This window comes from Pongo pygmaeus, chromosome 10, assembly GCF_028885625.2.
Source record: "Pongo pygmaeus isolate AG05252 chromosome 10, NHGRI_mPonPyg2-v2.0_pri, whole genome shotgun sequence".
In the NCBI taxonomy this organism is placed as follows: Eukaryota; Metazoa; Chordata; class Mammalia; order Primates; family Hominidae; genus Pongo; species Pongo pygmaeus.
In genome coordinates, this window is record NC_072383.2 from 35,157,152 (window position 1) to 35,181,214 (window position 24,063).

General features: G+C 43.6%; 1 pseudogene; it reads left to right on the forward strand.

The window, feature by feature from the left end:
• Window positions 1-2,481: 2,481 nt before the first annotated feature.
• Window positions 2,482-24,063, forward strand: part of LOC129010687 (adenylate kinase isoenzyme 6-like) — a 36,482-nt pseudogene continuing 14,900 nt past the window's right edge.

Below are 24,063 nucleotides of genomic sequence, written 5' to 3' on the forward strand. Positions count from 1 at the left end.
CTGAGGCAGAAGAATCGCTGGAACCAGGGTGGCAGAGATTGCAGCCAGCTGATACCACCCCACAGCCTGGGCTACAGAATGAGACTCTATTTATAATAAATTAATTAATAAATAAGTGAATGAATGTATGTAAAAAGAAAAATGCAAGAAAATGGTGGAGCACGGGAAGTCTCCACTCGTTCCTAAAGACCAGAGCAGAAAAACAGGACCTTCAACTTGAGACATAGGCCATTTTGAATCTGTTGTCACCATGTTCAATTGGCACCAAAGAAGGGCAAGTTTCTGTGCCGCCGGTCTGTCATCACCGCTCTCATCAAGTATAATTACAGGGTCACGACTACATAGAGATCTCTCAACCCACCGAATGCATCCGTACTTTTATGAGCCCGGTTGGGAGAATAAACAGGGCATTTAGCAAAGTACTCATCATACGTTCTTTGGTCTGCCATATCTCTTGTGAAACCAATCAAATTCATGTTTCCGTTTTTTGTTTTTTTTTCCAGCCCTCGACTGTCCACAGAATACTGAAATAAAAGAAGAGTGAATACATTTTATGCAACAAGGAGGAAAAACAACAAAGCAAAAGTCTTAGAGGCTTGTGATACACAGGGGATACAGAATAAGGAGACTCTTCCAGAATCCACACAAAGACGGACAGATGAGGGATGGGAGGAAGCAAATTGAGAAAAGAGAGAGAGCAAAAAAGATCAAGAGAGACAGAGATGTAAAGGGAAGAAAGATGAAAAAGAAAATAGAAAGACAGATAAATAGAAAAAGAGAATGAGAAATGAGAAAAAAGGGAGGAAGAAAAAGAGAAGAAAAAGAAAAGAAAGAAAAGGAAAGAAAGAAAGTGAAAGAAAAAAAGAAAAGTGAAGGAAATAAAAAACAAGGCAGCACAACGTGGCTCGTGCCTATAATCCCAACACTTTGGGAGGTTGAGGTGGAAGAATCGCTTGAGTCCAGCAGTTTGAGACCAGCCCTGGCAACACAGTGAGACCACGTCTCTACTTAAAAAAAAAAAAGTTAAAAAGTTAGCCGGGCATGATGGCAGGCGCCTGTAGTCCCAGCTCCTTTGGAGCCTGAGGTGGGAGCATCTCTTGGGCTGGGGAGGTGGAGGCTACGGTGGGCCTTGGTCAGGCAAATGTACTGCGGCCTGTTGCCCAGGCTGGTCTCGAACTCCCAAACTCTAGCGAACTGCCTGCCTCAGCCTCCGAACTTGCACCTGCCATATCCAACGGCCCTGGGGATATCAGTTTCAGATTTTAGTAGACATGGCGTTTCGCCATATTGCCCAGGTTGGTCTCGAACTTGAACCCGGGAATTTGAGGCTACAGTGAGCCATGGTCGTGCCACTGCACTGCAGTCTGGGTGATGGAGCAAGACTCCATCTCTAAATAACTAAATAATAAAAACAATAAAAATAATAACAAACAATAATACAAAGAAATACTAACAACAACAATAATAATAAAATAGTAGGAGTGAAAAATATAAAAATATAAAAGATAATTTAGATCACAATTAATAGCAATAATTTCAAGGAGTTATTTCTTTAACCTGTCTCTCTTACTTTCTGAAACAGGGTCTTTCTCAGTCACTCAGGCTGGAGGCCAATGGCGTGATCATGGCTCACTGCAGCTTTGACATTCCAGAATCAAGCAATTCCTGCAGTCTCAGCCACTTGGAAGGTTGAGATAGCAAGATCACCTAAGGGAGCCCAGGAAGGTCGAGGCTGCGGTGAGCCGAGAATGCATTCTCATACTCCAACCTTTCTCAAAAAAGAAAAATAAAGGTAAAACAACAGCAACTTCAGTGTGTAGAAAGAGGAATAGGAAACATAAAAGAAAAAAGAAAAACAAAATGAAGGGCAACTGAAAGTACTGTGGAAACAATTGGAGAGGAAGAAACGACGTAGTGAAAGAACGACATCTAGTGGATGCAGGTGGTAGTGCTGCTGACCAGAGTGATCTGTTCTACCTTAGAAATCCCAAGTTGACCGTCAAGTCCAACGCTGGCCGCCTACATCTGGTGGACCCGGCGCTCGCGGACAGAAGCGATCAGACCCAGTTGGAACCTTATCACACCGAGCCGGCCCACCTTTGCCGCCATCTAACTCCGTCGACCTGCCCGCCGTTCCGCCACTGTCGGCTGGTTGACCCGGGCAGCGGAGAGAGGAGGAAAGGCACAAGGGCAGTGACTAGCTCATGTCCCATTCCCGCGTGCCTGGGGCGGGTAGAGGGGCCGTGACCCCAACGGCCACCACCGGGCATGCGTGAACACTACTCGGACAGGAACCGCAGGGGCACACCCTCTGACAGCCACACCTCAGCCATTCTCACCAGGCTCGATAAATCCGATCCCAGCCCATGAAGGAGTTCAAAGCGGGGTGCAGGGAGGAGGCGGAATTGGAGAGGGAACGACGAGCACGGGCGACACCCCTACCTCGGCAAACCCCGGCACAGCACCTTGGAAAGCCCGCGGATGGGGACGGGTGCCTCCCGAAGCCACAGCGGGCACCGATGGTCTCTCGCGAGAGACACCCGCTGCGTGCTCCAGGGCTCCGGGGCTCCGGGGCTCCGGGACCGGTGGGCATGAGCGGGCGAGGGAACTAGGTTCCGGGTATAACAGGAGAAAGGAAGGAAGGTAGATGTCAAGGGCTGAATTACACAGGACACGCCACATCACCAGGTCGCCCGCACACGGGTGCAGAGAACCTTGTGTGGAGGTCTGACTTTCAATAGATCGCAGCGAGGGAGCTGCTCTGCTCCATAGAAAACCCTGACCCAGAAGCAGGATGTCTACAAATAGTTTAGCATCCGGTTCCCCAAAAACACGTTATGTGATGGATCAGGGGGTGACCGCCTTTCTGGCAGCAGCCTGTTTCCTAGGATGAGGGGCTCTCTGCACCGAATCCTGGTTCCCGGCGCATGGCGGGACATGCCCCTCGTGGGGCGGAGCGGCCCGCCGGAGGGGACTGCAGAGGACCGCCTATCCAAGGCCAACAAAGCCAAGCACATACACAAAATGTCTGAACCTGCGGTTCCTCTCGTACTGAGCAGGATTACCATGGTACCAACACATGGGCAACAACACATGGGGAACGCAAACAGTAAAACTAACCTGTCTCACGTGGATCTAACCATAATGCTTTTAGGGCATGCGCACCGCACTTGGGTGAATCCATTCCAGTCAGCCTTGCCCTTCTCAAAGAAAAGAGAACTCTCCAGGCGAGGTGGATCACGCCTGTAATCCCGGCACTTTGGGAGGCTGAGGAGGGAGGATCACCTGAGATCAGGAGTTCAAGATCAGCTTGGCCAACATGGTAAAACCCTGTCTCTACAAAAATACAAAAATTAGCCAGGCATGATGGCGGGGCCCGTAATCCCAGCTACCCAGGAGGCTGAGGTGGGAGAATCGCTTGAACCCGAGAGGCGGAGGTTGCAGCCAGCCGAGATCGCGCCATTGCACTCCAGCCTGGACGACAAGAGTGAAAGTACCTCTCAAAAAAAAAAAAAAAAAAGAAAGAAAAGATACAAATAATTATATGGGCTCTGTTGCCCAGGCTGGAGTGCAGTGGCTTGATATCAGCTCTCTGCGGCAACCTCCATCCCCTGGGTTCAAGTGATTCTCCTGCCTCTGCCTCTGGAGTAGCTGGGACTAAAGGCGAGCGTGCCACCACGCCCAGCTAATTTTTGTATTTTTAGTAGAAACGGGGTTTCACCATGTTGGCCAGGCTGGTCTTGATATCCTGACCTCAAGGGATCCACCCGCCTTAGCCTCCCAAAGTGCTGGGATTACAGCTGTGAGCCACCACACTCGTGCTATGTGTTTTTTAAATCTCTCTTTCTAGGGTCGTGAGAATTCTCATTAATTTCACTTAGAGCTCCTGGAGAGAAAAGCCTCTATTATTGTCATTGTAACAGTAAAAAAAGGAGAGATTTTTTTTCTTTTGAGACAGAGTTTCGCTCTTGTTGCCTAGGCTGTAGTGCAATGGCCGGATCTCAGCTCACTGCAACCTCCACCTCCCAGGTTCAAGTGGTTCTCCTGCCTCAGCCTCCCAAGTAGCTGGGATTACAGGCATGTGCCACCATGCCTGGCTAATTTTGTATTTTTACTAGAGACAGGGTTTCACCATGTTGGTCAGGCTGTTCTCGAACTCCTGACCTCAGGTGATCCACCTGCCTTGGCCTCCTAAAGTGCTGGGATCACAGATGTGAGCCAGTGTGTCCAGCTTTTTTTTTTTAAACAGGGTATCCTTCTATTGCCCAGGCTGGAACATAGTGGCACAATCATAGCTCACTGCAGCATCAAACTCCTGGAGTTCAAGCAACCCTCCAGGCTCAGCCTCCCAAGTAGCTAGGATTACAGGTGCACACCACCATGCCCAGGTATTTTTTTCTATTTTTACAGAAAATGTCTCAACATGAATTTTTTTTCTTTTTTGGCAGAGATGATGTCTCACTATGTTGCCCAGGCTGGTCTCAAACTCCCTGCCTCAAACCATCCTTCCACCTTAGCCTCCCAAAGTGTTAGGATTACAGGCATGAGCCGCTGCACCCAGCCCCAATAACTTTTTTTTTTTTTTTGGCAGTCTCGCTCTGTCAACCAGGCTGCTGGAGTGCAGTGGCGTGATCTCAGCTCACTGCAACCTCTGCCTCCCAGAGTCAAACAATCCTCCTGCCTCAGCCTCCTGAGTAACTAGAATTACAGGCTCATGGCAGCAAGCCATGCTAATTTTTGTATTTTTAGTAGAGATAGGGTTTCACCATGTTGGCCAGGCTGGTCTCGAACTCCTGACCTCAAGTGATCCACCTGCTGTGCGTGGCCTCCCAAAGTGCTGGGATTATGGGCGTGAGCCACCGCATGTGGCTCCCAAGAACTCTTTAAATGAACCTAGTGTCACAAGAACAGATAGCTAAACTGTATCTGAAAAGGTGGCTCATGCAGGGAAATTTTTGGTGGATTTGGGGAAGCTTAGGGCAAATTTTAAACATGAGGCCTTTTGTCAGATCACCTACATTCCTTGGATTCTACGTGGGTTTGTCGCAGATGCTTAATGTGACAAATTACACTACTTCTATCACTTCATTTGATCAGCCTCCCATTGACTTTCAGCCAAGTCCTGCAGAATTGCTTCTCAGATTGTATGTTTCCTCAAGACTAAGATGTTTTCATAGTCTCTCTCTAACTTCCCCCTTTTGTGGCTAATAATTTATACTTATATGTTTTTCAACTCCTAATTTTTGTTTTCTCTTTATGAAAGCTTTAACCTGTGCTATTCTTGAGGGAAATACTGATGCATATCTAAACTTTAAGGGTGTTTTTCATCCTGGCTACAGACACTCCGTGAATAATTTTTCAGGTTATGGGAAAACCCATCATTATGAGAATGTAGCAACTTTTATTTTGCAGTAACTGTTAAAATTGTAGCCACGGTGCTCAGTAAAAGGGGACCTTCCCCCATAGGTGTTTGGAGAGGAGTTTTTTGTTAGTAACCTGCTTATGGATGGGGCATTATCACCTAGAAAGGAAAGAGGTACCATGGTATGCAGTTAAAGGGAGCCAGGACAAGAGCAAGACAAAGAAATTCCCTCATGTCTTCAATGCAGAGCCAGCATTTAGACCTCTACTCCAGGCAGTGCCCACAAATCTCTGGCAGCCATGAGCACCTGTTTTGCTTCTGCCTTCTTCCTGTTGGCAATTTTGGGTTTTGGGGTTTTTTTTTTTAGACAGAGTCTCACTCCATCACCGGGCTGGAGTGCAGTGGTGCGATCTTGGCTCACTGCAGCCTCTGCCTCCCAGGTTCAAGTGATCCTCTTGTCTCAGCCTCCCAATTACCTGGGACTACAGGTGCGCACCACCAAGGACAGCTAATTTTTGTATTTTTAGTAGAGATGGGGTTTCGCCATGCTGCCCAGGCTGATCTCGAACTCCTCATCTCAAGTGATCCATCCACCTCAGCCTTTCAATGTGCTGGGATTACAGGTGTCATTCACCGTGCCTGGCCTGTTGACAATTTGAGGGGCATGTAAAATATCTGCAGCCCTTTCAGCCAGTAAAACATGGAAGAATGTTATGTGGCTTCTCCATTCTCCCTCTTTCTCTGCTCTCCTAAATATTAAAGGGTTCTCCTTTTCCCAAGCCCAGTGGAAAAGCCTCAGGAAGCATGGAGGTATCAGAAGCATCCAAAGGGATCACATCAAGTAATTCCAAGTCACTCTCATTCACCCCATTGGAAGTTCCTGCCATCCTGTGTACCCTGGGGGCTTCCTAATGCAGGCAGATAATATCCTTGGTGTGCTGTTAGGCTGGAAGACTCCCTCATCTTTGCTCTTCTGTTTGAGAAAAGAAATGGCTGGGCACGGTGGCTCACCCCTGTAATCCCAACACTTTGGGAAGCAAAGGCAGGTGGATCACTTGATGTCAAGAGTTCAAGACCAGCCTGGCGAACATGGTGAAACCCCATCTCTACTAAAAACACAAAGGTTAGCCGGGTGTGGTGGTGGATGACTGTAATCACAGCTACTCAAGAAGCTGAGGCAGAAGAATCGCTCGAACCCAGGAGGCGGAAGTTACCATGAGCCAAGATCACACCACTGCACTCCAGCCTAGGCAACAGAACAAGACTCTGCCTAAAAAATATATATATATACACAACATATACATTTATATATAATATATATATACACAACATATACATTTATATATAATATATATATTATATTTATATTTATATTTTAATAAATGAATAGAATTCATCACCTAACTTCTAAAGCTACTTCTCTAGATGAAATTCTGGGCACTTAGGAGTCAGCAGTGGTATATTGAGTGCATTGCTCTTGCTCACAGGTGCTTCTTTTCTGTCCCGTGGCAGGTGGCACCAACATAAGGCTTCTGCAAAGCTGAGAGCTCCTTTTACCCATGGATCAGGAGCAAAGTTTGCAGCTACACTGTCAGGCTGTGTTTGGATGTTAACAGTTAGTTTAGCTTTGCGTCTTCAGAGCTACTTAAGAAAAAAAAAAAGACCCAATAAAGCATTTGCTGCTCCATAGGATGGGAGCACACTCTGTTTTCAGGGCATTTGAGGCCCTCTGGCAAGTGTTTTTGATGTTTATTATTGTCAGGGCTGTCCCTGTAATTTCCCAGAAATAGAACTCCTGAAAGCTGTTTCCCAGAAAGGACAGCAATAGAGATAATGAATGCCAGAGACAGAGAACACTCTGGTGCCAGATCCTTGGGCTGCTATATCAGACATTTGCTTATTTATTATTATTTTTTTTTTTTTTGAGATGGGGACTCATTGTGTTGCCTAGGCAGTTCTTCAACTCCTGAGCTCGAGCAATCCTCCCACCTTGGTCTCCTAAAGTGCTGGAATTACAGGCATGAGCCACTGTGTCCAGCTGTTGTTGTTATTATTATTGTTGTTATTATTATTTTGAGATGGAGTTTTGCTCTCGTTGCCTAGGCTGGAGTGCAATGGCACAACCTCAGCTTACTGCAAACTCCGCCTCCTAGGTTCAAGCAATTCTACTGCCTTAGCCTCCCGAGTAGCTGGGATTACAGATGCCTGCCACCATGCCCAGCTAATTTTTGTATTTTTAGTAGAGATGAGGTTTCACCATGTTGGCCAGGCTGGTTTCGAACTTCTGACTTTAGGTGATCCTCCCACTTTGGCCTCCTAAAGTGCTGGGATTACAAGCATGAGCCACCGTACCTGGCCTCAGCTGTTATTATTTTTAATTGATACCTAATACTTGATACCTAATACATATTTAATTGATACCTAATACATATTTACAGGGTACATTTTGATATTTTGATACATGTTTACAATGTATAAGGATCAAATCAGGGTGATTAGTATATCCATCACCTCAAACATTTATTATTTCTTTGTGTTGGGATGTTCAAAATCTGCTGTTCTAGCTATTTGAAAATATACAATAAATTATTGTTAATTACAGTCACCCTATAGTGCTTTAGAGCACTACAACTTATTCTCCATATCTAGCTGTACTTTGGTATCCATTAAACAACCTTTAGACTGTGTGCAGTGGCTCACGTCTGTAATCCCAGCACTTTGGGAGGCCAAGGCAGGAGGATCACCTGAGGTCAGGAATTCAAGACCAGCTGGGGCAACATAGCAAGATCCGTCTTAGAAAAAAAAAAAAAAAAGAGAGAAAAAAATAAAAGAAAAGGAAAGAAAATAAAATTTAAAATTTTCTTCATTGATCATTCAGGAACATATTGTTTAATTTCCATGTATTTGTAAAATTTCAAAAGTTCACCTTGTTGTTGACTTCTAGTTTTATTCCATTTTGGTCAGGAAAGATACTCAATATAATTTCAATTATTTTAAATTTGTTGAGACTTGTTTTGTGGCGTAACATATGGTCTATTCTGGAGAATGTTTCTTGTGCTGATGAAAGAATATGTTTTCTGCATCTGTTGGATGAAATGTTCTGTAAATGTCTCCTTGTTAGTCTAAAATGCAGTTGGTTTTTTGTTTTTTTTAGACAGAGTCTCACTCTGTTTCCCAGGCTGGAGTGCAGTAGCATGATCTTGACTCACTGCAACCTCCACCTCCCAGGTTTAAGCAATTCTCATGCCTCAGACTCCCAAGTAGCTGGATTACAGATGCCTGCCACCACACTCAGCTAATTTTTGTATTTTTAGTAGAAACAGGGTTTTACCATGTTGGCCAGGCTGGTCTCAAACTCCTGACCTCAAGGGATCTGCCTGCCTCAGCCTCCCAAGGTGCTGGGACTACAGGTGTGTGCCACTGCATCCAGCCTAAAGTGCAGTATAAATCTAGTGATTTGTTGTTGATTTTCTATCGCTGAGAATGGGGTGTTGAATTCCCCAGCTATTGTATTGGAGTCTATGTCTCCATTTAGATCTAATAATATTTGGTTTATATTATATATCTCGGTGCTCCAGTGTTGGGTGCATAGATATTTAGAATTGTTACGTACTCTTGCTGAATTGATCCTTTTATTATTATATAACCACCTTTGTCTCTTTTTAATCATTTTTGACTTAAAGTCTGTTTCATCTGATATGAGTACAGCTACCCTGCTTGCTTTCGGTTTCTGTTTGCATGGAATATCTTTTTCCACCTTTTCAGTCTATGTGTGTCTTTACAGATGAAGTGAGTTTCTTGTAGGTAACCTATAGTTGGGCCATGTTTTTTAATCCATTCAGCCAGTCTATATATTTTAAAGGGGGAAATTTAATCAGTTTACATTCAAGATTATTATTGATAGGTGAGGACTTGTCATGTTGTTAATTTTTTTTTAATATATCCTTTGTTCCTTTCTTCCCCTCTTATTGTTCATCCTTGTAATTTGGTCATTTTCTATAGTGATAAAGTTTGATTCTTTTCTCTTTCTCCTTTGTGTATGTGCTCTACCAGTGAGTTTTATACTTTTTTGTGTTTTCTTGATAGTAATCATCATTTCACTTCCAGATGTGGGACTCCCTTTAGCATTTCTTGTAAGGCTGGTCTAGTAGTGAATTCTGTCAGTTTTTGCTTGTCTGAGACATGTCAGGCATTTAGCTTCAGGACCTGATTCTAGTTCCCTGCCCTGTAGAAACAGTAGAAACAGATCCCTGGTACCCTGCTTAGGTACTAAGCCAGCTAGATGTGAGCAGATGAGAGAAGCAAATCCTTCTACTTTGCCAGGAATTAATTCATTCCCAGGATTGTAAATATTACATTTCACTTTTCATCTCACAGAACTGTGAGATTAGAAGATGAGATGGGCAGCCTGCCCAGCAAGACTTTATGATGTATACAACACAGTGAACTACTAAGAAAGTGTCTTTAAAGGCATTTACGGCACATAGCTTTTTTTTCCCCCTTTTAATTTTGCTGCTCTTTATTTGTAGTAGTAGATAAGGAATTAAAAAAGCAAATATAAGTGATTTGACTAGGTCTTTTGCCTTTGAAAGTAGCATTAGTAAAATCCCCTCTTCTTTTTTCTTATAAACTTTACCCAATTCACTCTGCCCCCCAGCCCATCTGTGTTCACTTGCTGTTCTTGCTGCTGTCAGTTTTTAAAAGCTTATTCTAAAATTGCATGAAAGCAATGCCATTTTGACAAAATTAGAATTCTGGTAGGAATGGCTTACCGTGAGGCCTTTGAGAGAGGCCCAGCAAGACTTTTGTACTTTTTATGTCAGCCTCTCTCGGTTAAACCTACAATTTGGTAGATGATATAATTACCTCCATTGGGTAGGTCTGTATCTCTGCCTTGGAGAAATAACAAAGTCCAAAGTAGTCTCTTCATTCAAAGATGTTGGAAATGAAGGCTTTTTTGATCTTTATTAGCATTTGGGTTTTAATCTTTCTGGGCCTCCTGACAGAAAATTCCTTTAAATTTATTATATAATTATAAAATATTGGACATATTTGTTTCAAGCATCTGTCAATATCCTTACTCTTTTCATTCCACTCCCCATTGCCCTCATTGCTCATCAGGTCCTACTGATTTTTAACTCCTAAGTATTTCTCAAATCTGTCTCCTCAGCATGTACTGTTGGTTATATAACTCGAACTCCATTGTCACTGTGCTGCTTTAGACTATTTTTTCTTGTCTAGATCAGTGCCTGTCTTATATTATGAGCTTCATAAAGTTGGATCAATGAATGAATGATTCATAATCTGGACAACTACACTTTAACACTTAACTGAAAAAAAAGTCTAAAGATCTATATTCCATGCAAAAGCATCTATCTGAAATGCAAATCTTACTTTGATAATCTCCAGATTACTAAACCTCTTAGATGGCTCCCAGGCATCCCCAAAACCATCTCTCATTTCACTGATCAAAAAAGTAAAATTTAAACATTTTAAACCTAAAAAAAATTGAACATTTCTTTGGTCGAAAAACAAAAACAAAAATGATCTCTGAGCATGCCTCACTCACACCCCACTCTGCTGTGCACCCCTCTCCCACCCCTAGCCTACAAAGAACACCCAATAACCTCTTCTTTACTATGTAACCCTTATCTTCCTTCTTCAAGACTCATACTTTCTCCTTAGAAACTTTCCCCCCCACTTCCTGGAAACAGTAGATTCTTTTTTGCTTATGGTTTTTGTAATGATATCAGCCATTTAGAACTCATGGTGTGCCCAAGCCCCACTATCTGCCTCTCCACAGATCTTGCTCAGACAATCCATCAGGAGTTAGTCACAGATCTAAAGTAAGGAGCTAGAAGGGAGCTTCAGGCTTGGTCTCTTTGGGTTGAAGCTAGAAAACCAATCTATGCTGAACACAAAAAAGAAGCTGAGTAATAGCCAACCTATACATCCCAGGAATAACTATTGCTTTTTTGGCCCCAGCCAGTCTCTCTGTTGAGCAAGCCCCCCAAAATCTGGCCATAAACTTGCCCCAAAACTGGCCATAAACAAAATCTCTGCAGCACTGTGACATGTTCATAATGGCCCTAATGCCCAAGCTGGAAGGTTGTGGGTTTACAGGAATGAGGGCAATGAACACCTGGCATGCCCAGGGTGGAAAACTGCTTAAAGGCATTCTTAAACCACAAACAATAGCATGAGTGATGTATGCCTTAAGGGCATGTTCCTGCTGCAGTTCACTAGCCCAACATATTTCTTTAATTTGGCCCATCCCTTCATTTCCCATAAGGGATACTTTTAGTTAATTTATTATCTATATAAACAATGCTAATGACTGGTTTGCTGTTAATTAATATGTGGGAAAATCTCTGTTCGGGGCTTTCAGCTCTGAAGGCTGTGAGACCCCTGATTTCCCACTTCACACCCCTATATTTCTGTGTGTATGTCTTTAATTCCTCTAGCACCACTGGGTTAGGGTCTCCCCAAATGAGCTGGTCTTGGCAAGTGGTGTCCATTTGTTGGGGCTCAACTCCAGGTTGAAAGGTCACCAGAGCGATGGTTGGAATGGAAAACTAGCTGGAGGACACCCGAGTACTCTTAAAGCAATCCCCGTAGTAAGAAGGGGAGCCCAGAAGCATCAGGGTAACAACGGGACAGGTATGGGGTCTGGCTCCTTTCACCTTGGAACTTTCTCACACTGATAAGGAGGAGGAAGGAGAGTATAATGAAGTAGCAGAAGACGTTACAGACCAGGTTTATTTGCCAGTTAAAGTGAAAGTGGCAAAGGAGGGAGAGGCTCATCCCTACCCTTCTGCACCCCCTCATTATTATTTTGAAGAAACTGACCCCCCAACTCTTTCTTTTCCAGAGGACACTGGGCAAAAAGTAGTTGCCCCAGTGACTGTTCAAGCAATGCCTCGAGTGACCACTCTTAGTTCTATTCAGGCAGGAATTCAGCAAGCTAGACGAGAGGGTGATTTAGATGCTTTGCAGTTTCCTGTTAGAATACCCCCCCCCCCAGATCAACAGGGAAATATTACAGCTACATTTGAGCCTTTTTCTTTTAAATTACTCAAATAATTAAAACAAGCAATAAGTCACTATGGACTAGGTTCTCCTTTTGTAATGGGATGGTTAAAGAATGTTACTGTTTCCAGTTTGATGATTCCTACTGACTGGAACTCTCTTACTCGAGCTTGTCTAAATCCTCAGTTCTTACAATTTAAAACTTGGTGGGCAGATGAAGCTTCCATTCAGGCTGCTCACAATGCCCAGGCCCAACCTCAAATTAATATAACTGCAGACCAACTTTTGGGGGTTGGTGGCTGGGCTGGTTTAGATGCACAACTGGTCATGCAGGATGATTCCATAGAACAGCTTAGAGGAGTGTGCATTAGAGCTTGGGAAAAAAAATCACTTCAGGTGGAGAAAAATACCCTTCCTTTAGTGCTATAAAACAGGGACCCAGAGAACTATACATTGATTTTATAGCTCAATTACAGTTGACTCTTAAAAAGATGACTGCAGATTCGACTGCTCAGGATATAGTACTGCAGTTATTAGCTTTCGGCAATGCTAATCCTGATTGTCAGGCTGCTCTGTGATCTATTAGAGGGAAAGCACATTTCATTGATTATATCAAGGCCTGTGATGGTATCAGAGGAAATCTGTGTAAAGCTACTTTGTTGGCACAGGCAATGGCAGGACTGAGAGTGGAGAAAGGAAATACTCCATTTCCTGAAGCTTGTTTTAACTGTGGGAAGCATGGTCATACTAAAAAAAGAATACATAAAAAATGAGCAAGTGAGGCTACCAGATAGGGAAAAAAAGAAAACTGATGAGGTTGAAATATGTCCAAAATGTAAAAAAGGAAAACACTGGGCTAGTCAGTGTCACTCTAAGTTTGATAAAGAAGGGAACCCGATTTTGGGAAATGCCATGAAGAGCCCATCCTGGGCCCCATTCTAAACTGGGGCATTTCCAGCTCAGGCCATTCCCTCACCCCAGTACAATGTCTGTCCTCCACCACAGTCGGTAGTGCCACAGTAGATTTATGATGCACAAAACCTGTGAGCCCTCTGCCTGGGGAACCCCTGCAAAAGGTCCCAACAGGAGTCTGTGGACCCTTGCCAGCAGGGACAATAGGATTACTTTTAGGAAGATCTAGTTTAAGTTTAAATGGCATACAAATACATACAGGAGACATTGATTCAGATTACAATGGGGAAATTCAAATTGTTATATCTACTTCTGTTCCCTGGAAAGCAGAGCCAGGAGAGCTTATAGCACAGCCCCTGATTGTGCCTTATGTGGGAATGGGAAAAAGTGAAATTAAATTAACAGGAGGATTTGGAAGCACAAATAAACAAGGCAAAGCAGCTTACTGGGTAAATCAAGTAAATCAAATTACTGACAAATGTCCTACCTGTAAAATAACTACTCAAGGAAAGAAATTTAAAGGTTTGGTAGATACAGGAGCAGACATTTCAATCATTTCTCTACAGCACTGGCCATCCACATGGCCAATTCAACCCACTCAATTTAACATAGTTGGAGTTGGTAAAGCTGCTGAAGAATATCAAAGTAGTTATAGTTTGCATTGTGAGGGGCCTGATGGACAACCTGGGACTATTCAACCAGTTATAACTTCTGTACCTATAAATTTATAGGGAAGAGATTTATTACAACAATGGGGAGCACAAGTTCTAATTCCAGAACAATTATATAGTCCTCAAAGTCAACATACAATGCATGAAATGGGGTATGTTCCTGGTATGGGACTAGAAAAAAAAATTGCAAGGTTTGAAAGAACCACTTCAAGCAGAAAATCAAAATTCCCGCCAAAGATTAGGAAATAATTTTTGGTGGCAGCCATTGTTAAGCCTCCAGAACCTATACCTTTAAAATGGTTAACAGATAAGCCAATTTGGATAGAACCATGGCTGCTAAGTAAAGAGAAATTGGAGGCTTTAGAGAAATTAGTTGCTGAACAGTTAGAAAATGGGCACATAGCTCCAACATTTTCTCCTTGGAATTCTCCAGTTTTCATAATTAAGAAAAAAATCAGGTAAATGGAGAATGTTAACTGACTTAAGAGCCATCAATTCAGTTATACAACCTATGGGAGCATTACAGCCAGGATTGCCTTCTCCTGCTATAATTCCAAAAAATTGGCCTTTAATGGTCATAGATTTAAAAGACTGTTTCTCTACTATCCCTTTAGCTGAGCAAGACTGAATGGTTTGCATTTACAATTTCTGCAGTAAACAACCTGCAGCCTACTAAGCATTATCATTGGAAAGTGTTGCCACAGGGCATGTCAAACAGCCCAACTATTTGCCAGACATATGTGAGGCAAGCAATTGAACCTACTCTTAAAAAATTTTCACAGTGTTACATTATTCACTATATGGATGATATACTTTGTGCTGCCCCCACTCGAGAAATATTACTCCAATGTTATGATCACTTGCAAAATTCGATTTCTCTTGCTGGTTTAATTATAGCTTCTGACAAAACTCAGACTACTACACCTTACTCCTACTTGGGGACCTTAATAAATGACACTACCATTGTGCCACAGAAAGTAACCATACCTAGGGATCAACTAAAAACATTAAATGACTTTCAAAAATGACTAGGGGATATTATTGGATATGACCTGCTCTAGACATTCCTACCTATGTCATGAGTAATCTGTTTTCTATCCTTAGAGGCAATCCTAGTCTCATTAACCCTCAGCAATTAACAAAGGAGGCAGAGGCAGAGTTACAGCTGATTGAGAAGCAAGTCCATAAAGCTCAGATAAATAGAATAGATCCAGAAGACTCTAGATTAGCTAATTTTTTCAATTCAGCATTCACCTACTGGTGTTATTGTCCAAGAACAGGATTTAGTACAGTGGCTTTTTCTTCCACATACTAATTCACAGACTCTAACTCCTTATTTAGATCAATTTGCTACTATGATAGGGATTGGGAGAACTCAGATTGTTAAATTACATGGATATGATCCCAGAAAAATTATTGTCCCCTCACAAAGGCACAAATAAAGCAAGCTTTTATAAATAGTCTTGTTTGGCAAACCCATTTAGCTGACTTTGTGGGTATTCCCAATAATTATTTTCCTAAAATGAAGCTGTTTCAGTTTTTGAAATTAACTAATTGGATTCTCCTTAAAATAACTAAATTTAAAACAATTGAAGGTGCTGAGAATGTTTTTAAAGATAGGTCTAGTAATGGTAAAGCTTCTTATTCTGGCTCAAAAAGTAAAGTTTTTCAAATGTCCTATACTTTAGCTCAAAAAGCAGAGCTTGCAGCTGTAATTGGGGCATTGACTGCTTTTGATATGCCTATTAATGTGATTTCTGATTCTTCATATGTGGTTCACTCCACACAGTTAATTGAAAATGCTCAGTTATGATTTCATACAGAAGAACAACTGATGACAAAAACAAAAAAGGAGGAGAAATAGGGATTACAGGACAGCCCATACACAATTGAATCTAGTATTATTTGGTGAAAAGATCCAATAACAAAAAGTTGTGAAATAGGTAAAATAATAACTTGGGATAGAGGTTATGCTTGTATTTCTCCAGGCCAAAATCAACAGCCAATTTGGATACCATCAAGACACCTGAAACCTTATCATGAGCCAGATGCCAAGGAAGAGACTCCAGGAGGATCCTGAGGATCCCCGGTTGCAGCCATGTCGAGACTGATGCTGAGGAGGACCCCGACTGTCATGAACAACACCCGCCAAACACAGCCACCCACCGAACACAGCCACTCACTTGGGGACAGATCAAGAAGCTGTCACAGATGGCAGAAGAAAACCTGAGGAAGGAGGGACAACCAGTCACAATGAATAATTTAATGGTAGCTATGATAATGGTTATCACCACCGCCGTGAGTATTCCTTCAATAACGGCTGGTAATAATGCCTCGATGCAATCACTCTGACACAGTTACACATGCTTTCTGATCTCAGGATTTACCATAATAATCTGCTCCTATACTTGAGGCATACCGCCCTCAAAAACCTATTTGTAAACAGGATTGGACCCAGTTAGAAAAAATGAACGTACTTGTTTAGGAAGATTGCTTTGCAGAACAGGCAGAAGTGCTGCACAATGATTCCTATGGAATCATTATTAATTGGTCCCCTAAGGGGATGTTTAGCTTGAATTGCACCTCCCAGTCTGCGTGCCACCATCACACTATGTTCAGATGATCTGAACAAAATGGTCAGATGGTAGAAATCATAAAAAGTACGGCAAAAGTTCCTATTATCTGGAACCATGGCGGTATAGTGGCACCTCAACTTCAAATGATATGGCCCACACTAGGAGCTTAACATAAGGATTTAAAATTAAAAGAACAAATTTTTAAAGCATCTCAGGCATACCTGACTTTAATGCCAGGAACTGGAGAGGAACTGGAGTGCTTAAAGGAGCTGCAGAGAAATTAGAAGCTAGTAACCCATTAAAATAGATAAAAACACTTGGAAGTTCTTTGCTTTTAATCTATGTTGTTTGTCTTGTATAGTCTGCAGATGTGGATCCTGACTCCTGCGAGAAGTAGCTCACCATGACAAAGCTGTCATTTCTTTTATCTCTTTGCTAATCAAAGAAGGCAGACATGTTTGGAGCAAGCCTCCCAAAATCTGGCCATAAACTGACCCCAAAACTGGCCATAAACAAAATCTCTGCAGCACTATGACATGTTCATAGTGGCCCTAACACCCAAGCTGGAAGGTTGTGTGTTTACAGGAACGAGGGCAGAGAACACCTGGCCCACCCAGGGTGGAAAACTGCTTAAAGGCATTCTTAAGCCACAAGCAATAGCATGAGTGATTTATGCCTTAAGGGCATATTCCTGCTGCAGTTAACTAGTCCAACCTATTCCTTTAATTCAGCCCTTCCCTTCGTTTCCCATAAGGGACGCTTTTAGTTAGTTTAATATCTATAGAAACAATGCCAATGACTGGTTTGCTGTTAATAAATATGTGGGTAAGTCTCTGTTCGGGGCTCTCAGCTCTGAAGGCTGTGAGACCCCTGATTTCCCACTTCACACCTCTATATTTCTGTGTGTGTCTTTAATTCCTCTGGCTCCGCTGGGTTAGGGCCTCCCCAACTGAGCTGGTCTTGGCATCTCTCCACAGTTCCTCTCTCCTTCTTTACATTTCTTTTAAACACAGTATATTAACACAACACTGTGTGAGAACTGGGATTCAGAAAACCAAGGTATAGGTCTCCAACAGCTATGCTATGAGTCAGCCATGAAAACTCTCTGGGCCTCATTGACTGAGTCTGTAAAATCTGACTTGATGAGGATTATATTCATTGAACTCTGAGATCCTGTCCATTTCTTACACCCTGATTCAAGGACCACACAGAACCTCTAACCCAGATGTTCTTAAATAGGCTTCTTGTATGTCTGGGAAGATGATGAAAGAACTTCAAGGGGATCATGAGCTCTTTAAATTCTGTGTAAAATCCAAGGCCGGGTGCAGTGTCTCATGCCTGTAATCCTAGCAGTTTGGGAGGCCAAGATGGGCAGATTGCCTGAGCTCAGGAGTTCAAGACCAGCCTGGGCAACATGGTAAAACCCCATCTCTATTAAAATACAAAATAATCAGCCTGGTGTGGTAATGCATGCCTGTAGTCCCAGCTACTCAGGAGGTTGAGACACAAGAATTGCTTGAACCCTGCAGGCAGAGGTTGCAGTGAGCTGAGATCATGCCACTGCACTCCAGCCTGGGAGACAGAGAAGCTCTGTCCCCAAAAATAAATAAATAAATAAATAAATAAATAAATAAATAAATAAATAAAATTCTATGTAAAATCCTGTGTCAACTGGCTGCATCACCTTGGCCCACAGAGGGGGTTTTCTTATCTTTTTTTCTCTTTCAAGGTAATGGCAGTCTATGGTTGCCCTACTATGTACTCTCTTTTTATTATTTTATTTATTTATTTTTTTAGAGACATGGTCTTACTCCTCAGGTCATCCCACCTCAGCCTCCTGAGTAGCTAGGATCACAGGCATGCCCCACCATGAGTGGGTGACACAGCAAGACCCTATCAAAAAAAAAAAAAGTAAGGCTACAGGTAAGAAAGCACTTGGATAACAGTAAAAAAGTTAAACTCATGACATTGGACTTTATGAAATGTGTTTACCCCAGAGCTGTTTATTGTATGATAGGTCCCTCCTAGATAGTATCAAGGTTTAATGCAAAAACTCCAAGGACTTCTCTTGGTAGCAATGGTATTCTTTAAGAGGGCACATTACTGAATCCTTCCTATAAAATGGTCACAAGATCCGCTTCATGAATCTCCAGAATAACTCCTGAAGCTACTCATGTTCCCCACTGGAAAACACATTACCACTACAAGATTGGCAAACATGAACCAGCATGGTAGAAACTTGGCAGGAAGAAAGCTCAAAATTTAGCACTTGGCCCGGCAATGTGTAATTTCTGTGAAAATTGCAGGCTAACAGTCAGTGAATTTGTCAGAAGGTGAGTTATTTGCTAGAGTTCTAGCCACCACCCTTGGAGAGCTGATGGTTCAATCTGCCCTTCCTCCAGCCTGGGTCTGGACAGGGGTTGGCTCTAGTTCATTCCTGGTGCATAGCCATCCTTAGTGGTCACTGCATTCTGAAGGGGCTTAGTGGGAATGTGGGCCTTGGGCAACGGACCTGAAGTTAACTCATGTGAGTTCCCAGAGCAGATTTGTGTTCAGTTCAGCTAACATTTATAGAGCACCTAATGATTGTTACATACTACCTGAGAGAGAGAGAGGATGGAACATTGTCTGCCCTTAAGAAGTTCAGAGGGATGGAGAGAACCTAATGTGGTCAGAGCAGTTGTAGAGATAATGCCCATGAGACTGAAGGAGCATAGAGGCCAAGGCAGAACAAGGCTTCTAAAGATAATCCTGAACTGTGAGAAGCTTCTCAGTGTCTGTGAGGAACTAGCCACAAGGAGAGTGAGAGTACCAAAGCACAGAATGCAGGAGTTGGGATGACTGTTAAACCAAGAAGCAGTTGGGCAGGGTGAGGACTAGTGTGCAAAATGTAAGGCAACACTCAGTCTCAGGGTCGTGCACATGCAGGGTCAGCAACTGAGAGTGTGTGTCTCCTTAATTTTGCATCCTAGGCACCTCATCTGCCCAGCCCTGCAGTTGGGTACAGTCGTGATTGGCTTTCTGGGCCATGCTGAAGAGCTGGGATTTTTTTATTTTTTATTTTTGATGGAGTCTCACTCTGTTGCCCAAGCTGGAGTACAGTGTGGTGATCTGGTGATCTCGGCTGACTGCAACCTCACCCTCCCAGGTTCAAGCTATTCTCCTGCCTCAGCCTCCTGAGTAGCTGGGATTACACGCACATGCCACCATGCCTGGCTAATTTTTCTATTTTTAGTAGATTCAGGGTTTCACTATGTTGGTCAGGCTGGTTTCGAACTCCTGACCTCAGTTGATCCACCCGCCTCGGCCTCCCAAAGTGCTGGCATTACAGATGTGAGCCACCGTCTCTGGCTGGAATTTTAACTTTAGATCAAGGAGGGCCTTCAAGCATTTGAAGCTGGGGACTGATGTGGCAAGATTGGCATTTTAGAAATATCACCCCAGATTGGGCATGGTGGCTCACACCTGTAATCCCAGAACTTTGGGAGGTCGAGGCAGGCAGATTGCTTGAGCCCAGGAGTTTAATGCCAGCCTAGGCAACATACCAAGACCTCATCTCTACAAAAAAAAAAAAAAAAAAAATTACCCAGGTGTGGTGGCCTGCACCTGTAGTCTCAGCTACTCTGGAGGAGTCTGAGGTGGGAGGATCCTTTGACCAGGGAGGTGGAGTTTGTAGTGAACTTTGATCCAGCTTGGGTGACAGAGGGAGATCGTGTTTCAAAAACAAATATCACCCCAACAATTGTTGTAGTGAGACTTGAATGGAGACAGAGACCATTTTGGAAGCTGTTGTTGGAGCCAGGCACAATGGTGTGTACCTGTAGCCCAGCTACTCGGGAGACAGAGGTGGGAGGATCACTTTAATCTAGGAATTCAAGTACAGTCTGGGCAACATAGTGAGACTCCATCTCTTTAAAAAAAAAAGTGGGGGGGGTTTGCTATTTTAATAGTCCAAGCAAGAGATGAGACCCAAACTAAGGGTCAGGTGGAAGAAGGCAGTTTAATCATATTTAGGAGGTAAAAAACAGGAGGCCTGAATTGAATGCATTGATGAGGAAGCAGAAGGCTGTGAGATGACCCCGGGACTCTAGGGCAGCTGCTGGGCAGTAGAGATGGGGATGTTCAGTGAGTCTTGAGTAGGGGAGGAGGGGGAGCTGGCATGGGGCTGGGGGCTGGGAGAACTGTGGATTTGATCTTGAAATATTTGAGGTTAGGGTGCCTGTGGGGTGAACAGAGGAGATGTACACCCCACAGGCACCTTACACCTCCAGCAGTTGGACCCATGAATGTGACATTAGAGAAATGAGAGCTGGGAGACATGCTTCAGCATGTACTTTGTAGATTAAGCCACGTGGATTTTCCAGGGAAGAATTGTAGTTTCAGGAGAAAAGTGGTCTGAGGATTCAACCCTGGAAAACTCTAGTAACCAATTACCAATATTGAAGGTCCAAGAAGGGTCTAACTTAAAGTGCCAAGGGAGATGGCCAGGGATAGAAGGCAAAGAAAGAGAAGAGGTGTCTGGAAGTCTTGGAGTGACCAACAGTGTCAATATTTCAGGGAGGTCAAGTGGCAGGAGACCTGGGAACCTTCATGGCTGTGGTGGTTGTTGTCCTGAACCTGATTAAGTATTCAACAGAGTGGTCAAGGCAGAAGCCAGACTGTAACCATTTGAGAAGACAAAAGGTGAGGAAAAACTCAGGGATATAGACGAATAACTGGTTCCTAACTACACAGCTTCTTGAATATGAAACCCTGCCAGGCACAGTGCCTTGTGCCTAGAATCCCAGTCCTTTGGGAATCTGAGTCGGAAGGATCTCTTGAGGCCGGGAGTTCAGGACACAGCAAGACCCCATCTCTACAAAAAATATATAAAATAAAAAATTAGCGGCCGGGTGCAGTGGCTCATGCCTATAATCCCAGCAATTTGGGAGGCCAAGGCATGTGGATCACTTGAAGTCAGGAGTTCGAGACCAGCCTGGCCAAAATGGTGAAACCCCATTTCTACTAAAAATAAAAAAAAAAATAGCCAGCTGTAGTAGCACACGCCTCCCAGCTGTTCAGTAGGCTAAGGCAGGATAATCCCTTGAACCTGGGAGGCGGAGGTTGCAGTGAGCCTAGATCGTATCACTGCACTCCAGCATGGACAACAGAGCGAGGCTCTGTATCAAAAATAAAATAAAATAAAGTAGCCTGGCATGGTGGCTTGCACCTGTAGTACCAGCTGCTCAGGAGGCTGAGGCAGCAGGATCTCTTGAGCCCAGAGAGTGAGGGGCTACAGTGAGCTATGATCATGCCACTGAACTCCAGCCTGGGTGACAGAGCAAGACCCTGTCTCTAAAAAAAAAATAATAACAGTACATAAAAAAGAACCCTGGGCCCCACCTGACAGATTCAAATTCATTTGCTTTAGCACAGGGCCATGGAATCTGTCCTAGCATCCTAAAAGCTGCCTCAATGAGTTAACAAAAAGGACTGGTATTGAAAGAGCTGTCAACACGTTGTGACAAAGAGAAGGCTCCTCTGTGAGGCAGGGAAGTGGGGTCAAATAACAGGTGTTTTTTTTTGTTTTTGTTTTTTGTTTTTTTTTTTGAGGAGAGGTGCTGATTTAGGACAAGTAAAATTGTTGTCAGAGAGCACAAGAATCTAGGAAAGGCTTGAGACTGTGAAACTGTGGTGGCCTCAGTGGGTGCTTCTGTGGGCTTTCTCCTCTCTCAGCAGGGTGGAGTCAGGAGCAGAGAAGGCAAATAGTGGGATGACACCAAGTTAGCGTTTTATCAGAGAGGAGGAGCAGGAGGACAGGGTGTAAGGCAGATCAAGGAGCGTTACTAAGGGGCTCAGGTCCTAGACAGTGGGCCTTGCAGGTAGGCAATGAGGATCGTGAGGGACAGGGAAGACGCATGGCAAGGGGCCCTGAAAACCAGGGGAATATGGCAACACCAGGGCCCTGGCAGTCCCAGGAGGGGAGCAGGTCTAACAGGAGTGCCCTTGTGCATGTGCAGGAGAGCAGCAAGGCTAGGAGGCTGCAGACAGGCAGTGGGTAACTGAAAGGTGAACTTTCTACTGGACAGCAAATTCCCGGATGCCATCCTGATGGAGATCTAAGATGAAAAATACCACGCCATAAAAATGCCTTACATGGTCCTAACCATGAAGCGTAAAATTGCCTATTCAACTGAAAACCACCTTCAGCTTCATTTACCATTTTATGCTTCGGATGTCATGTAACATCCAGAAGCAATACCCTCCCCTGTTGCAAGTCAAAGTAAAATCAGAAAATGCTTAGTGCAAAGGAAAACAAACTAACAACAACAACAACAACAACAACAAAAAACAGAAGACAAAAAACCAGCAATAGAATAAAGCTGCAAACCCAAATCACTAGCACAGGAAAGAGAAAAAAACCTGCAGCATAGACACGCTTTGATATTGTGTGATCTGTGAAAATGTATAGAAATGTTACCTTACCCAAAAATTCCCAAGGTGCTTTACTTGCCAACCACTGGAAGGAAGTAGAAATTCCCACTCAGGGTACTTTTAATTGTCATCCTCTTTATGTTGTTTCCTAAAATAACAACAGGCATTCTAGAGATGATTTACCAAGATGGCTTAATGAGGTGTCAGATGAATACCTGTGCCCATGAGCCCCTTTACATCAGGCCTCCTTGTGCAAATTTGAATGACTCTTCTGAACCTGACTAGATAAAAAAAAACAGAGATAATTCGAGCAGCTGGGCTGGAAGCACAGCTGGGCCATCCCCATAGAGACCAGAGTCTAGCACCACGTGCTCTTCCTTGCCCCAGCATTCCTTCCCACGCTTGCTTTTCAGAGCAGCAGCCCACCTGAACCTGGGTCTTCCTCAGATTATCTCCACATCATTGCTTGTCAGCATTCATGTACACACAGATCACCTGGGCAACTTGTGAAAATGCAGATTCAGACTCAGTTGTTGATGTGGAGTCTCTGGATGTATGTATCTAACAAGCCCCCAGGTGATGCATGTGGTCATTAGATGGTCCTAGTTCCACACTTGGAGGAGCTATTTAGAGCCTGTAAAATAGCTACTCCCCTATGCAGTGTTTGAGTCCCAGACTTCTGGATTCTGCCAACACCCAGATGCTTCTGGGACATGATGCTTCCTGTTCATCTTGGATCAACACATCAGGAAGGCCTTCCTTTATTGAGCTGAGATCTGTCTACCTAGGGCCCACCTTCACCTGACCTACTTCTGGGCCTTGGATCCTATGAAGCAGGTTTAAGGCCTTAGAAAGTGGCTGGCATGTCCCCCAAGTATCTTCTTCAGGCAAAATGTGCCAGGTCCTCTGGCTATTGTTTTTTCAGTTTTTTTAGACACAGGGTCTCACCATGTTGCCAGGCTGGTCTCAAACTCCTGGGCTTAAGTGATCCTCCTGCCTCAGGCTCCCAAAGTGCTGAGATTACAGGCATAAGCCACAATACCTGGTCTTGGCTATTCTTCTTATTCTATGGTTTGGTCATTCTGGTCATTTCCTTCTT